General features: G+C 44.7%; 1 long non-coding RNA gene across 1 annotated transcript; it reads right to left on the bottom strand.

Moving 5' to 3' along the window:
• Positions 1–1399: 1399 nt before the first annotated feature.
• Positions 1400–16158, bottom strand: LOC115088786. Its single transcript, XR_003855877.1, has 3 exons — positions 16070–16158; positions 14850–14982; positions 1400–3567 (listed from the first exon to the last, which is right to left on the bottom strand). It is a non-coding gene; the product is annotated as an uncharacterized LOC115088786 (long non-coding RNA).
• Between the last annotated feature and the right edge of the window lie 345 nt (positions 16159–16503).

Raw genomic sequence — 16503 nt, 5'->3', positions numbered from 1 at the left:
CCATGGGCCAGTATGGAGAAAAATCCACCGAGCCACTATTTTTCCTCAATCCACTCCTGCCTGGGGCCACAGGATTGGAGGTAAATGGAGGAGGTCCAGGGCCTCAGAAATGGAGACAGGAGCGGGACCTGGGTGGTGGGAAGGAGATGATGCCTCATTCTATTTTGCCAGAAGTGGGGAGGAAGCAGCTCTGGGAGTGGAATGGGACCTCGTAGTACGGAGGTGATGCAGCCACACTTGGGAAGGGGGTCAACTGGTGGGGCAAGGGGGAGGGAGATAAAAATATCCTCCAGTGAATTTCACCAAGGGATAGGGAGAAGTGTCATATGGAGGGTGTGCAATGGGGCGTGCAGAGGTGGCGGCTTTAATAAAAATATTCAAGGATCTTGCATGGGAACCAAGGAGGCAAGTACACCAAACAAGGGAGAACTTTATGATCAGTCTTGAACCCGCCTTTGAGCTGATATACGGTTTTGTTGTGTGGCTTGGAATCCTATTTGCCTTTCCCTCTCCCTATCTGTACTGTATTTATGGGACTCTCACTGCTTGGAAACAGTATTAAAGTCTCACCGTTTATCACCATTTTCCTGGGGCGCCGACAAAATATATTACAACTTTCAATCTGCAAGACTTGCCAGCCCTCTTTCTCTCACATTTGGTTTTGTGCAGGGAGGAGACAGAAGATAGCTGTTCTCAAAATTTACCAGAGATGACCTTGCATGACAGGCGCACGGCATGGAAAACAGACGTCCCTGGCATGTGACTGCATAAAACTGCTCTCCCCTGTCGCCCATTTATTTTCAACCTCATGACCCGTCTGTGGATTATGCAAACGCCTTGTGTGTGTGTGTGTGTGAAAAATGGATCCTCCTGGCTCCAGCAGAGCTAGCTCTTTGCTGGCCTGATGATAACGGGTATCACTGATTCCACAGTTGTCCAGGGTGTTTAAATATTATAATTCAAATATGCTTACATGAAAGTTTATTGATTGCAGGAATCACTTACATTCTGTGCATTAGTTAATCAGACTGCTGTTTTGAAATCAGTCCAGCAGCCCACAGTGGAAAACCCTTTCTTAATCCATCTGTTTAAGTCTCAAATGCCTGCCCTGCTCCGCTCACTTACCAGCACTGCTGGAACGTTAGTGCTTTATGATTAAAGGATACTCTTGTTCTTTTCATCCATCATCCTTGAGTCCGCTATTAATAATACTGTTTTGTTGGTTTTTTTTTTTTAAAGGCATTTCTTTAAAAAGCCATTTAGATTTTTTTTTTTTTTTTGGCTTCTTCTCTCTCTCTCTCTTGATTTTCTAGCTGTGAACTGGCTACTTACTGGAAATTAAGTCAGAGTGGATCTGTTTTGAGCATTTTGGAGAATGAATTGAAAAAAGATGGCAAGAAACTTAAGCCAAGATGGTGAGACTTGGAAAATACGGTACAAAGAAAGAATGTTCTCTTACCTCAGAAAAACATGGAACGATTAATTTATCACACTGTTCAGAAAAAAAAAATATGTGTGTACACACATTTTTTGTATATAGAGGACTTTTTTATTTTAAATTACTGACAGAAAAATGTAAACCAAGGTGTTTTTCTTGAAAAGCTGGTTTATTATTTCTCAGTATAATTGTAATGAATGCATAAGCTATAGGAGTAGCAGATGGTTTTGCCTAACAGTGCGTAATTAAGAAATATTGAGATTTGGACTGTCCTGGTTTTAAAACAGCGAAACATAACAAGTCATTCTCATACAAACTGATCTGTTTTCTCTTTAATATCAACAACTATGTTTCTGTTTTTGTAAGCGGGTTATTTTGAATTGCATTTCCAGCACATCTCCATATGTAATATGCACAGCTATTTGCATGCCATTCAGTATTTAGTCGGATATGAAACGCAACTATTCTGTTTTCAGTCCTACCGCAGGCACATCAGATCGCTCCCTCCCACAATTTCACATTGTGCTTACTACAAGATAATGATATCCATACCCATCTACCTGATCTTAAAGCTCCAACATGACATGCTGACTCATGCTCCTCCTGGATAATCAAACAGGCCAAATCCAGACAACATGGCTGCCTCCATCCCATTGTAAATGTATCATTAGCAAAAGCTATAATCAAGTAAACTTTAAAAAATCTAACCTGGACCCAAATGTGCTGGGTAACTCATGACCAGTCTCAAATTTGCCGTTTCTAGGAAAGATCGTTAAAAAATGACAGCATTTCAGCTATTTGATTTCCTGCTGAACACAAAGGCCCAGATCCAGTCTAGTCAGTCACTTTAGCATTGAGATGGTACTAGTAAGTCTAATCGATGACCTCTGAATATGAGGGAATCATAAGCAGGCAGCCTTGTTGATATCCTTTGACCTGTCTGTAGCATTTGACACTTAGTGTCGACTATAAAGTCACAATCAAATGCATAAAGGACCTGGGATTCACAGACCCAGTGCAGGCCTATTTTCTCCAAAATTGCTCCTTCTCTTTGGGATCAGTATCATCACACCTCACACAGGGATCTATTTTATTGCCAGCATTATTTAATATCTACATTATTCCCCTAGGTAAACTCCTCAGAGATGATCAGATCACTTACTACTCATATGCATGAAACCCCCTCTTAGTTGCGAGACTGAATAAAGGGCTAGTATTCTCCCAGGGCTGTAGCACAAATGTCCCAAACCTCTCTCTTCTCTCTTCCCTGTTTTGTAATATGAACCAATAAGCCTCTGGGTGGCCAGGGTTCCACCGGCAGGGAGGAGCTCCAAACTCTGGGACCCTCAGAGCAGTAGGGGAATAGTCCATCAGTAATCTCCTTCTCAAAGGTCTTTCCAATTAATTCACTCAATACTCACTGCAGCAGAATAGTAGACAACATCAATGAAGTCAAGAAAAAGTACTGCCAGAGTCTTTTAATGGTGTACAGCATAAAACCAGTTTATTGCAGCTTGAAAAATAAGATCCAGGCCTTGATGGCAAAAATGGTGGAAAGAAACAACTAAAAGAGCAGCAGTATCTTTATCCATGACAGTGTTTCTTCTTGTCATCCTTTCAGCTGAATCAGTGCCCTGTAAAGGGTGGGAAGCTCTGGCTCTCTCTTAATCATGAGCTCCCAAAAATAGACTGAAGAAAAAAAAAAACACTTTTTTTCCAGTATGTCTGCCTCTACATTTAACTGAGCGTAGAGAATTAAACAAGCTGGAATGCAGTTTTTCCTGAATCCTTCTGGTTGTACATTGGAGGGGCGCACAACATTCGTTAGGTGAGTTAAAGTTCTTTATTTTGTGTCAGGTTACATTAGAACGGGGTGGATGCATTTCAAGAATGATGACACGGAAAGAGCAATGCTTCATTTTTTGAATGGAACACACTTCAACCTAGGGGTTTGAATCAGGAGATAGAGTAGGGCGTATATTTGTGATACATGCACTCCTGTTATGGGATAGAATCCTGATCATGCATTCTGATTGGTTGGATAGTTCTCTGATGTCAGAGTAGGCGTCCTCCCACGATCCGGGCCTGGTGCATCTGCTTCTGCCGTTTGCTTAGGTGCACTTGTCGACCTGCAGAAACAAATATTGATTAAAAAAAAAAAAAAGCTGAGAACCTGGAGTGGGATACTGAGGGGGGCAAGGGGTAGGGGGATGTGCTTGCAATTGACCCCTGACCCTGTTTTCTTTTTAAATCAAGATGCGACCGCTATGAGGAGGGGGGTGCCAGGATATTTACACCTATGCTGGAAGGGAGGAGGGGGGCCTGGTTGGGCCTGTAGGCCTGCAATCATTTTTTTTTTTTTTTTAAGTAAAACATCACTTTTGGATCTAGCTGGTTATGTGTAAAGTTCTACAGCTAACTGTAGCCACATAACTTTATACAGAACCAAACACATTGAAAAGAATAGACAGATAAGTTTAATCGGGAATGATCAGTAGGATGATTACTCCACTGAATGTCCAAGACAAGTTATCCAGGTAACCTTAGCTGGATAAATTGTCCTTTAAATAGCCTATTGAATATTGGCCTCTTTGTGTGCTAAAAAGGCAAACAGTTCATGCGATCACAAATAACGTGCATTTTTGCGTGTGAGGCAGCTATGCAACATTTTTCTCCCTTTAGTGCATTAGCCTCTTAGCCAGCTAACACTGATTTTCAGAGCTAACCAGCTGAGATTATATAGGCAGCTCCAGCTGCATAAATAGCATCCCTAAATCCAGCTAAATTTAGTTGAATTTTTGATAAAAAACAAACTTAGCCAGTTAGGTTCCACTGAAAATTTGGCTAAAAATAATTGACTAAAATTAACTAGGTTTTTTTTGCACCTGAGTGCCTATTTGACAATTTATCCCAATGGGGTAGATATTCAAAAGCCATTTACATGGATAACTGAAATGCTATCTATCTAAATGACCAGTGATTTTAAACTCTTACCTGGCTATAATCTAGCCGGATAACAAGTTATCCGGCTAGAATATAGCCTGTTAAGTTGGGGGGTGTTCTGGGGAAAGGCAATAGGCATTTCCAGGAGGAATGGAGTTAGCCGGCTAAATGTGGGCATGCTGTAGAGCAGGTTTAAAGTTAGCAGGATATACCTATCTGGCTAACTTTAAGATAGCTGGGTTAATTTGGTGGCACAGACGTGCCGCTGAATATCCTTGTTAGGTTAACCAGATAGGTATATCCATCTAACTAACAGGCCAATACAGTACAGTGCGCTCCGGCAGAACACACTATTATCCCGCGATTGGACGCGTGTTTGACGCTCTAGCTTTACCCCTTATTCAGTAAGGGGTAATAGCATGTCAAAAACGCGCGTCCAACCCCCCGAACCTAATAGCGCCCGCAACATGCAAATGCATGTTGATGGCCCTATTAGGTATTCCCACGCGATTCAGTAAGTAAAATGTGCAGCCAAGCCGCACATTTTACTTTAAGAAATTAGCGCCTACCCAAAGGTAGGCGTTAATTTCTGCCGGCGCTGGGGAAGTACACAGAAAAGCAGTAAAAACTGCTTTTCTGTGCACCCTCCGACTTAATATCATGGCGATATTAAGTCGGAGGTCCCGAAAGTTAAAAAAAAGTAAAAAGAAAAAAAAATTTGAAATAGGCCCGCGGCATGCGGGTTGAAAAACGGACGCTCAATTTTGCCAGCGTCCAGTTTCTGAACCCGTGGCTGTCAGCGGGCTCGAGAACCGACATTGGAAAAATTGAGCGTCGGCTGTCAAACCCGCTGACAGCTGCCGCTCCTGTCCGAAAAGAGGCGCTAGGGATGCGCTAGTGTTCCTAGTACCTCTTTTTACCGCCAGCCCTAATTTAAATTAAATACATTAAATTACTGAATCGCGTGCACAGGAGAGTGGCCTGTGCACACCCTGGGAGAGCGGGCGCTCGCCTGCTCTCCCGCAATTTTTACTGTATCAGCCCGTTAACTAGCTGCTCAGCAGCTGAATATCACCCTCAAAGACTCCGTTTCTTGAGTATATGAAGCCCAGCATTTTGTACATATAGGGGTAGATTTTTTTTTTTATTTTTTTATTTAACAGTTTTTTATACCGACCTTCATAGTAAATAACCATATCAGATCGGTTTACATTTAACAATGGTATAACTGAAGTAACAATTCAAGTAAACGAAAGATAACAATGGGCAGGAATAAGCCAAAGTTACAATCAACAGGGAAAGAGAACTTGGAAGCTTGCAACAAGCTGGAAAGAAGATAAGGCAGGAAATAAATATAAAGTGTCACCATGGAGCGTACGGGTTAAAAGCTTAAAAGGTGCTTTAGCCTGGAAGTGTCGGAGTCCAATGTTCGTGAGAATACATGCCAGACCGGGTCAGAGTGAAGGACAACTAGTGATTGTCTGGTGGATCGGCGAAGGCTTGGTGAAAGAGCCAGGTTTTAAGTCTTTTTCTGAAGGTTAAAAGGCATGGCTCCAGTCTGAGATTTGAAGGGATGCTATTCCAGATAGATGGGCCCGCTATCGAAAAAGCTCTGTCTTTGGTCGTAGAGAGGCGTGAGGCTTTAGTGGGGGTTTGAGATTTTCAAAGGGTTACGTGCGTAACTTACGCACGTAACCCCGAAAACCTGCCCCTGCGCGCGCCGAGCCTATTTTGCATAGGCTCTGTGTCACGCGCAAGCCCCTGGACGCGAGTATGTCCCAGGGCTTTCAAAAAGGGGCAGGAAGGGGATGGCGTCGTGGGCATGGCACCAGTCTGGGAGCTGTCTGGGGGAGGGACTGAGGCTTCCGGCACAGCGGCTGTGCTGAAGGTTGGCGTGCTGGCAGCTGGCCAGCGCGCACAAGATACGCCTGCAAGAGACAGGCGTAAAAAATAAAATAAGGTAGGGGGGATTTAGGTAGGGCTGGGGGGTGGGTTAGATAGGGGAAGGGAGGGAAAAGGGGGGTAGCAAAAGAAAAGTTCCCTCCAAGGCTGCTCCGATTTCGGAGCCGCATTGGAGGGAACAGGGAATGCCATCGGGGCTCCCCTAGGGCTCGGCATGTGCAAGGTGCACAAGTATGCATCCCCTTGCGCGTGCTGACTCCGGATTTTATAACATGCGTGCGGCAGCGCGCACATGTTATAAAATCAGGTGTACATTTGTGCGCGCTGGGTAGCGCGCACAAATGTACCCCGCGCGCGTACTATTAAAAATCCGCCCCATAGTTAGGATGAAACAAAGTAATAGATAATAGAAGGACTAGGGGTTATTGCATGAAGTTAGCAAGTAGCTCATTTAAAACGAATCAAAGAAAATTCTTTTTCACTCAGCACATAATTAAGCCCTGGAATTCATTGTTGGAATTCATTGTTGGAATTCATTGCTGGAATTCAACCCAATTAGTGTAACTGGGTTGAAAAAAGGTTTGGATAAGTTCCTAGAGGAAAAATCCATAAACTGCTATTATGGTAATTAACAAGCAATAGTAGCTTGTTATCTATCTAATGTTTGGGTACTTGCCAGATACTTGAGTCTTGGATTGGCCACTGTTGGAAACAGGATACTGTTGCGGGAGTGCTAGGGAGTGGTCCCGATTCTGGGGAGATGTGTGCCCTTGGACCACGGTGTGACTGCAGAAAGGAGCTCCGTGGAAGTGCCGAGGCAGTCAAGACATGTCCAAGCATGGGCGGAACAGGCTGACCATGGAGCTCTAACCTCTGTTGAACCTGCACGCACTGGTAGAGATCCAGCAATTCAATATTGGTCTCTGGGGTATCCCTCTGGCCACTCGATAGCCCTTTTGGACCTGCCACTAGGGAACGGTAGATACGACAGGATGGACAGAGGTCCAGGACAGGCAATGGTACTAGAACTTGGAACAGACAGGTACTCTGAGACTTGGACAAGGCTTGAAGACTTGAACAAAATGAGAACACTTGGAACTCAGATGAGACGAGGACGCTTGGGACTCAGATGAGACAAGGATGCTTGGGACTCAGACGAGACGAGGACATGAGGATACTTGGAACTTGGAACTTAGATGAGACGAGGATGCTTGGTACTTAGAACTCAGAAACAAGGCGCTCAGACATGGATGAAGATCAGGCATGGATTCAAGAGAGTCAGACAAGGATTCTGGATACTCCAACGGGGTTGAGGACTCGGGATACTCATACGAAGACAAAGGATCTAGGTCAAGGACAGAAGCAGGCATCCGGGGAGTGCTCAAGGAAGTATCGAACCAGAAGAGGGCTCCAGCCACCAGAAACAGACAACGGATAGGTATGGATTTACTCCCAGGGAAGGTCAGCTGGAGACGAGGACCAGGGTGAGGCAAAGCTGAACCCAGAGCTAGGAACTGGCGGTACTTCAGGATTAGAACTGGACAAAGGACATCAGGATCAAGACTCGGAACTTGGAACATCAGGATCAGGACTTGGAACTTGGAAGCATCAGGACTGGAACTTAGGACATCAGATACAAAAGGACTCTGGTACCTCGGGACACCAGGACAACAAAGTGTCTGGACATCTATGCCAACTAGACATCAGGGACCTTTAGAGAGGAGGACCTCAGGGATGTATGGAACACGACGGATGAAGACATCAGAAGACAGGGACATCGGGACATCTGGAGACAAGTACCTCTGGACATCTGGAGGCAAGGACGTCTGGACATTTGGAGAGAAGGAGACGGGATCCTATGAGAGACCAGGACATGGAACGAAGGTGAAGATTCAGGTTCAGAAACCACAGATGAAGACAAGGAACACCAATGAAGAACAGAGTGCCTTGAAGAAGCGAGGAAGGATCACAGAGGTCTCCTGGAATGATGAGCTGGAACTGAGGATCCAGAGCAGTCCAGCTCCATGACTGGCTCCTTGTGAAGGCGAAGACTGAGTGAAGGAAGGCCCTCTTTATAGGGCTGAAGAGGAAAATGCCTCGGGGATGTCAGCAGGAGGAGCTAGGAGGACTGCCCACTGCTGGCCCTTTAAATGAAGAAGAGAGATGCTGCCGTGTGCCTAGGAAGAGGCAGGACCATGGAGAGCGGCATCCTGCTGCAAAGGAGGAAGCAGGCCCGATGTCGGCGGCTCCCTGCTGCGAAGAAAAGAAGCTTGATGGCGGCTCCCTGCCACATGAAGAGGCACTCTGGAGTGGCCTTAGGCCACAGAAGAGGACCTGATAGGTGGCTCTTCCTGCCACGAGTGAAACAACTTCGGCGGTGGCCTCTTGGCTGCGAAGAGGGAAAGTGGCAGCAGCTCCCAGGCCGTGTAGATGGCATCGGCGGCCTCCAGGCAGCGAAGAGTAGGAGAGATCGGCTCCCAGGCCGCATAGAAGGCAGTGATATCGACGGCGGCCTCCAGGCCTGAAGAAAATGGACGTCGGTGGCCTCCAGGCCGCATAAGGATCCAGATAGCGGTGGCTTCCCGCTGTGAGCAGCAGCAGCGGTGAAGGCAGTGTCCTTCCAGCCACGAGGAGAGGCAGAGATGGCAGCGGCCTCCAGGTCGTGGAGGAAAGGTGTCGGCAGCGGTGGCCTCTAGGCCCCGCTGAGGTAAGAGGCTGCTTGTGGGCCTAGCCTGCAAACAGCATCGCAACAGATACTGGGCTTGATGGACCTTGGTCTGACCCAGTATATGTTCTTATGTAAGTACAGAATCATGCATTTTGGGTGCAAAAGACCAAAGTAATATTTTTTGAGAGGGGAAGATATGCTCATGTACATTGATCAACATAGAGACCTTGGATGATAGTATCCGATGATCTCAAGGTAGAGAAACATTGTGACAAGGCAGTGATTAGAGCCAGAAGGATGCTAGGCTGCATAGTGAGAGGCATAACCATTAGAAAAAAGGAGCTGATAATGTCCCTGTACAGGTCATGGGTGAGGCCTTACTTAGAATACTGTGTTCAGTTCTGAAGGCCCTATCTGAAAAAGGCTAGTGACAGTCCACAGAAAGGCAACCAAAATGGTGTTGGGTCTGCCCACAAAGACTCAGGAGATGAGGCTTGAGAATCTGAGCAAGGATACCCAAGAGGATAGAAGAGGCAGGGGGGATGGGATATAGACGTTTAAGTATTTGAAAGATATTAACACACCTTTTACAATGGAAAGGAAACTGTAGAAAGAAGGGTCACAGCTTAAGGCTACAAGGAGGTAGACATATGACCTCATCTAAAAATATTTTTTTTCACAGAAAGGATGGTAGATGCAAGGAATACCCTCCCAGAGGAGGTGCTGGAGACAAAGGCACTGGTAGAAATTTTAAAAAGTATGGGATAAATACAAAGGAGCCCTTAGTGGCAAGAAGGTGGGAACCAAACACTAGGGTAACCTGCATGGAGCAGTGGTTCAACCTCAAACTGGACTGAAATGATTGTATTGTGCTTCCAAGAAAGTCATGGGGGTAAATTATGGAGTGGCAGTTACAACCCTTAAGAGAAGGCATGGAAAGTAACCTGCATGGGATAGCAGTTACAGCCCTAGATGGAAGGTGTGGGGGTGGACAACGCAGGGTGGCAGTTGCTAGGCAGAGTGGATGGGCCATTTTGATCTTTTTCTGCTGCCATTTGCAATTTTACTAGGGTTATTTGTTAGAGATGTGTGAAGCCTGAACCTTTTGGTTCAGGCTTCGTTTTCGGCCCACTGCGGGAATTTTCGTATTTCCCACAGTTCGGGCCTTTTAAATTCGTGGGGACCCAAATTTTGGATTAGTGCGCACTAAACCCGAAAATGAATTTTTCCCAAAATTTTGAGAAAAACTTGTCCGGGTTTCGGGCTCTCTGACCCAGACGAATTAGGCAATTTCATTGAAATTGACTAATTCGTCCTAGACGAATGCACATCCCTATTATTTGTACTTGTATGCATTGTGGATGTGCTTTCAACAACATTGTCTTATTGTCTTGGGGTTGATTATCGAAAACGCACGCATGCATCCACGTGCACGTAGTTCCCGGCACGTGCACATGGATGTGCTGACTTTATAACATGCGCGTGTCTCCATGCGCATTTTATAAAATACAATTCCCGCATGCACATGTGCGCGGCAATCTTAATATTGGCGCGTGCATGTGCGGGTGGGTGTCGTGTCACAAGTGCAATGGGGTGCTTTAAAAAAAATATGCACAGCAATGCGAGTAGGCCTTTCCCAGTTCCCTATCCCTCTAACTACCCTTTCTACCTTTTCCCCTCTCCTCCTCGACCCCTAATCCCTACCTAGCTAGCCAAAACTTTTTTGTTTTATAACTTACTGCTCCTTCTGAGCAGAAGTAACTTCTGTTCGCCAGCCGCTGTCCCAGTCGGCCTCCACTCTTCCCCGCCCAGATCTCTCCCCCCAGCCCTCCCCTTTTTGATGGCCCAACACTTCTGCAGGTACAGGGAGATTTGTGCGAGGCTGGGCTGTTTCTAAAATACGTTCGGTGAGCTCACGACCCAGCCACGCACGTATCTCTCGTATTTTACACACGCAGCCTTTTGAAAATTTCGCCGTTAATGTTTCATATCATTTCATTTTGAAACTACAAAAAATACACACAATTTCTTTTTTTACTTTGTTTTTAGTGTGCACTAATTCAAAATATTGCACACTCAATTGAAATAGTGCACACTAACTCAAATAGACATTAAATTAAATTAGCGGTCACTAAATCAAATTGTGCATACTCAGTAATTCAAAATATTGTGTGCACACATTTGATTTAGTGTATGTTATTTCAGTTAGTGCACTCTTACACCAAAACTTACATTTACAAAGAATAATTATAGAGAACAAAACTAAAAGAGATGAATATAAATTAAAAGTGAAACGAACATAAAATGGAACAAAACCTTTTGCCATGTGCACTCCTAATGTGCTTCACTTTGTACTTGTCCAGAATAAATGTAGTTTACCAATTAAGTAGCTAGTACCTTAGCCTCAGAAAGTCCTCCTATATTCTTCAGTCTGCTTGTGTTTTAGCTAATTTGCATAATTTTGTATCATCTGCAGATTTGATTACTTACTCATTGCTCCCTTTTCTATATTATTAGTGCATAAGTATAGATCCCTGGGCAATTCCACTATTCAACTCTCTCCATTGGGAAAACTACTCCTATTCGTGAGTTTTAACTTTTCTCAGAAGGAACTTTATCAAATGTCTTCTGAAAATCCAATTACACAGATCATTTTTTGCTACTCTGCGGTGATGCTATCTTTCCTGGGAACTTTCTCTTGCATAGCAGCACTGGAGCTGTTAGAGTGAAGGTGGGACCATTCTATTATGTCCTTGAAGGCCTCTTCTCTCTGCCTGTGTATTTTTCTCAGCTCCTGCAAGCTTGCCATTCTAGCTTCCAAAGCTTCTCTAGATTTAGGATCTCACTGCATCAGATGCACATATATTATATAACATCCCCCAAACATCCATGTGGCACTCCATGTAAGGAATTAGATAGGGATGTGAATCGTTTTAGGACGATTAAAATTATCGTCCGATAATTTTAATATCGTCTTAAACCGTTATGGAACACAATACAATACAGATTCTAACGATTTATCGTTATAAATCATTAGAATCGTGAGCCGGCACACTAAAACCCCCTAAAACCCACCCCCGACCCTTTAAATTAAATCCCCCACCCTCCCGAACCCCCCCCCCAATAACTTAAATAACCTGCGGGTCCAGCGGCGGTCCGGAACGGCAGCGGTCCGGAACGGGCTCCTGCTCCTGAATCTTGTCGTCTTCAGCCGGCGCCATTTTCCAAAATGGCGCCGAAAAATGGCGGCGGCCATAGACGAAAAAGATTGGACGGCAGGAGGTCCTTCCGGACCCCCGCTGGACTTTTGGCAAGTCTCGTGGGGGTCAGGAGGCCCCCCACAAGCTGGCCAAAAGTTCCTGGAGGTCCAGCGGGGGTCAGGGAGCGATTTCCCGCCGCGAATCGTTTTCGTACGGAAAATGGCGCCGGCAGGAGATCGACTGCAGGAGGTCGTTCAGCGAGGGTTCCGGCGCCTCGCTGAACGACCTCCTGCAGTCGATCTCCTGCCGGCGCCATTTTCCGTACGGAAAATGGCGCCGGCCATACACGTATGGCCGGCGCCATTTTCCGTACGAAAACGATTCGCGGCGGGAAATCGCTCCCTGACCCCCGCTGGACCTCCAGGAACTTTTGGCCAGCTTGTGGGGGGCCTCCTGACCCCCACGAGACTTGCCAAAAGTCCAGCGGGGGTCCGGAAGGACCTCCTGCCGTCCAATCTTTTTCGTCTATGGCCGCCGCCATTTTTCGGCGCCATTTGGAAAATGGCGCCGGCTGAAGACGACAAGATTCAGGAGCAGGAGCCCGTTCCGGACCGCTGCCGTTCCGGACCGCCGCTGGACCCGCAGGTTATTTAAGTTATTTGGGGGGGGGTTCGGGAGGGTGGGGGGTTTAATTTAAAGGGTCGGGGGTGGGTTTTAGGGGGTTTTAATGTGCCGGTTTTTCGATTTTTCGATTTTTAACGATTTTTAACGATTTTTCACGATATTTTACCCCCCCAAACGGCAACAATACGATTCCCTCCCCCTCCCAGCCGAAATCGATCGTTAAGACGATCGAGGACACGATTCACATCCCTAGAATTAGATAGTCCCCATCCCACTGCTGGTTTGCTATGTATGCCTGTATACATAATGATACAGACAATATTTGAGCAGTGGAATGGAAGCTATCTTGTTCAGGGGTAGACAATACTGGTCCTTGTGAGCCATCTACTAGTCAGATCTTCTTTTTTTCCACTAATGAATATGCATGGGATAGAGTTGCATGCACACTGCCTGAATTGTATGCAAGTATGTCGCATGTTTATTCATGAAGGATATCCTGGAAATCTGACCAGCTGGAGGCCCTGGAGGACCAAATTGCTTACCTCTGATCTAATTCATATAAATATACTGTTCATATATATATATCTATACTGTATATATATATATATATATATATATATAGTAATAAAGTTAAGGTTTTAGTTATAGCTTTGGTTATCAAATGTAATCGAGAATTCTTAACAAATTTTAAGTTCCTTAAAATGTTAAAGTGTGACCTTAAAGGAATGTTAGGAAATTATTCATAGGGGTTTAATTCAACTAACTTCTCAATAGTTTGATACTATTTAGGTATAATAATCTACTTTCTTGTCTCCTTAGCCTCCTTTCCCCTTGTAAGCTGTACCATTTAACTTAAGTTGCAGTGCTTAACCTCTTTCTTTAACCTGAGCTTTTCAATTCAAACAAGATAACCCTACTGTTCCCTTTCAAAAACATAAAAAGGTCATATAATAAAATATATGGAAACGGAAACCTTAAGCAGTTTTACCACTCGGCAACTCGTGCCGTGTTGCCTCTCTCTCTCTGAGGTGGAAGAAGCTCAGCGGGGCCAGTTTTATCTTTGCAGGAACACGGAGGCAGTTTTAAAAGTCGCCTGCCTGGGTGCAAAGTCGGGGGATTGTTTCTAACCCGCGAGCTTTGTACCAGATTTCAAAGGGAACGCATGAGCGTGCCTTCCCCCTTGAAACTTTTCTCCGAGAAAAAGAGACCATAGAGATTTGTGCCCGCCTTTCCGCTGGGTACTTTTTCTGAACGAAACAGCACATGTTGTGTTGCCACTCCTGACCAGATGAATGCCCTCCAATCCAAGCAAGGCGTGTTTAGCCGGCACCGTTACGGAATAAAGCACCATCAGGGGTTCACCTCTGCCAGCTATTGGATCTCGGTCTATGTGGGTAAACTGTTGTGCGGGGGTGGGGTAGGATCTAGGGAGGTTTGAGGGGAGACGCCCGGAGAAGGCAATTTTTTTTTTTAATGCATGCAGCTTTTTGTGAAACAAATTCAACTTTGCTTTCTTTTGCTTCGTTCTTAAAAAGAAACAAAAATGGGGAAATCTCATTGGCGTTTCTTATTTCATTTCAAACAAAAGCAAATCCCCAGTTATTCTGTTACTCAAACCCCGCTAGAGGATCTCTTCACTCAAATGCATAAATGTACAGGGGACGATAATCGAACTGCCCATGTTAGTGCAAACTCTGCCGGCACATCTTGCCGGCAGAATTTGCACCGGGAATCAAAGCAAAACTAAGAAAGAGGTTTTGCCTTGATTATTGCTCCAGCAATAAAAAAAACAACAACATACCCACAGAGATTTGCACCTGCATTTTCCACAGGTGCATCTTCCTTTCAAAATAAAGCATGCACATTTGAAAACGAGCATTGTTTTACCCATGGAAATGACTTTGGTTATCGCCCTCCCCATATATAAAGCATAATAAATCAACAAAGACGGATATTAAAAGTAGCTTTCTAATTTCATCATCATCATCATCATTATTACTATTCGACTGCCTGCCAAACACTCGAGAATATCGGCATTGCTGGACATCCAAAGAATGAAATTTGTAACTTGAACCTTTCCATGTAAAACAGGTTTCTTGATTTGCCATGAAGGATCCTGGTCTAGATCTTGGGTTGAAGAAACTGGTTGGTGTCGCTTATTGTTTGCCCTCTTGCTCTAGAGCGTTCTTTTCAGAGGAAGGAGGGCTCTAGAAAAAGAGGTGACAGCATGAGGTTCCAAGGGAATAGATTCAGAAGCAACATCAGAAACTATTTCTTCAAAGCGAGGGGTGGCGAATACATGGTAACAGCTTCCTAGTGGCAGTGACAAAAAGAGTAATGACATTGAGGAACGTATGGGATAAGCACAGAGAATTCTTAGTTGCTAGAAAGTAAGGGGAAAGCCAGAGATGAACTATGGCCTATGGCATTGAGAAATATAAATGGGCAGACTTAGGTGGGTTTTATGGTCCTTAATCTGCAGGCATCTTCCCTCTTCTTATGTTTAGATTCCATCTATATAGGGGACTGGAAACTGCAACATGTTGATAACCAGAAAGCATGCTGGGATGCTTCACATTCAGTGCACAGCCTTATAAAGAGATGAAAAATGAGCACTGTCAAAAAAAACACTTACCTCAGCACCCAGTGGCAGGAAAAAAAAAAAAAAAACCCCCAAAGCTTCAGACCAGGCCTTTCCGAAGCTGAATTTTTTTTTTCTTCTTTAAGCTCAGTAACAGGCCTCTGGTGGTTACAGATATTGATCGCCAGAAAGTAATCTGTTCAGGTTTGAGGCCATGGCATTGCAAATTGAGGACTACACGCCTTCCTCTCTAAGGACATGCTGAGCTTTTAATATTGTCCATACAGGCTGGCTTGTCACATGCCTAGCTTATTTGTCATGGCTTATTGCCCTTCTTGGCGAGTGGCAGGATGAAGGGGGTTAAGGGGAAGGAGTATTTCTTTTCATCCACACATATTATCAATCTGGAATGTTTTTTCACCCCCAAGTCAAGCATTTTTTTCTTCTTATATATATATATATATATATATATATATATTTTTTTTTTTTTTTTTTAATCTTCATTTTTTTTTCCAAGAATCGTTACTTGATTCCCTCTGGCTGCCTGCTACTTGTTTGCAGCATACCTTCATCCAGTGAAACCTTTCCATCTGTCACACTGCTTTGTTTTCTTTCCCCGGAAGCTTTCTTTCCCTGCTCTGTCCATCCACGTTTGCTTTCTCTTTTGGTTGGGCTCAGCGTTCTCGTGGCTCGTTTTGCATGCTTTAACTTACCAGACAGTGCTAAACCAGTTCAACCTCAGGAGGCAGAGCATATGCTGACAGGCACAGGAAGCTCTATACTGAATAGAGGAGAAGGGTTGTAAGCTGGAAAGTTACCAGCTGACTCTCATCCAATAAAATTGAAAAAAAAAAAAAGGCCGGTGGTCAGCTGATCTGTGGTAGACTGCATTATACGCATTCTACATGCTGTTAAGTACTACCTAGGGTGCAGCGTCCTGTAAAGCATGCAGGATCTGGCAGACAAGCCCTTCTTGTCCATTTTAAAATGTTACTGTTTTTCTACTCTAGAAAAAGATATATACAGACAGATGAGAGGAAGGCAACTAAAACAGTGCTTAATCTGCAGCAGAAGCCATATGAAGTGAGATTTAAGGAACAAAAATGTGTATATATATATCCCAGAGGAGAGGAGGGAACGGGGGATA

The sequence above is a fragment of the Rhinatrema bivittatum genome, chromosome 3 (assembly GCF_901001135.1).
Source record: "Rhinatrema bivittatum chromosome 3, aRhiBiv1.1, whole genome shotgun sequence".
In the NCBI taxonomy this organism is placed as follows: Eukaryota; Metazoa; Chordata; class Amphibia; order Gymnophiona; family Rhinatrematidae; genus Rhinatrema; species Rhinatrema bivittatum.
This window is presented reverse-complemented; position numbering and strand designations above follow the sequence as displayed.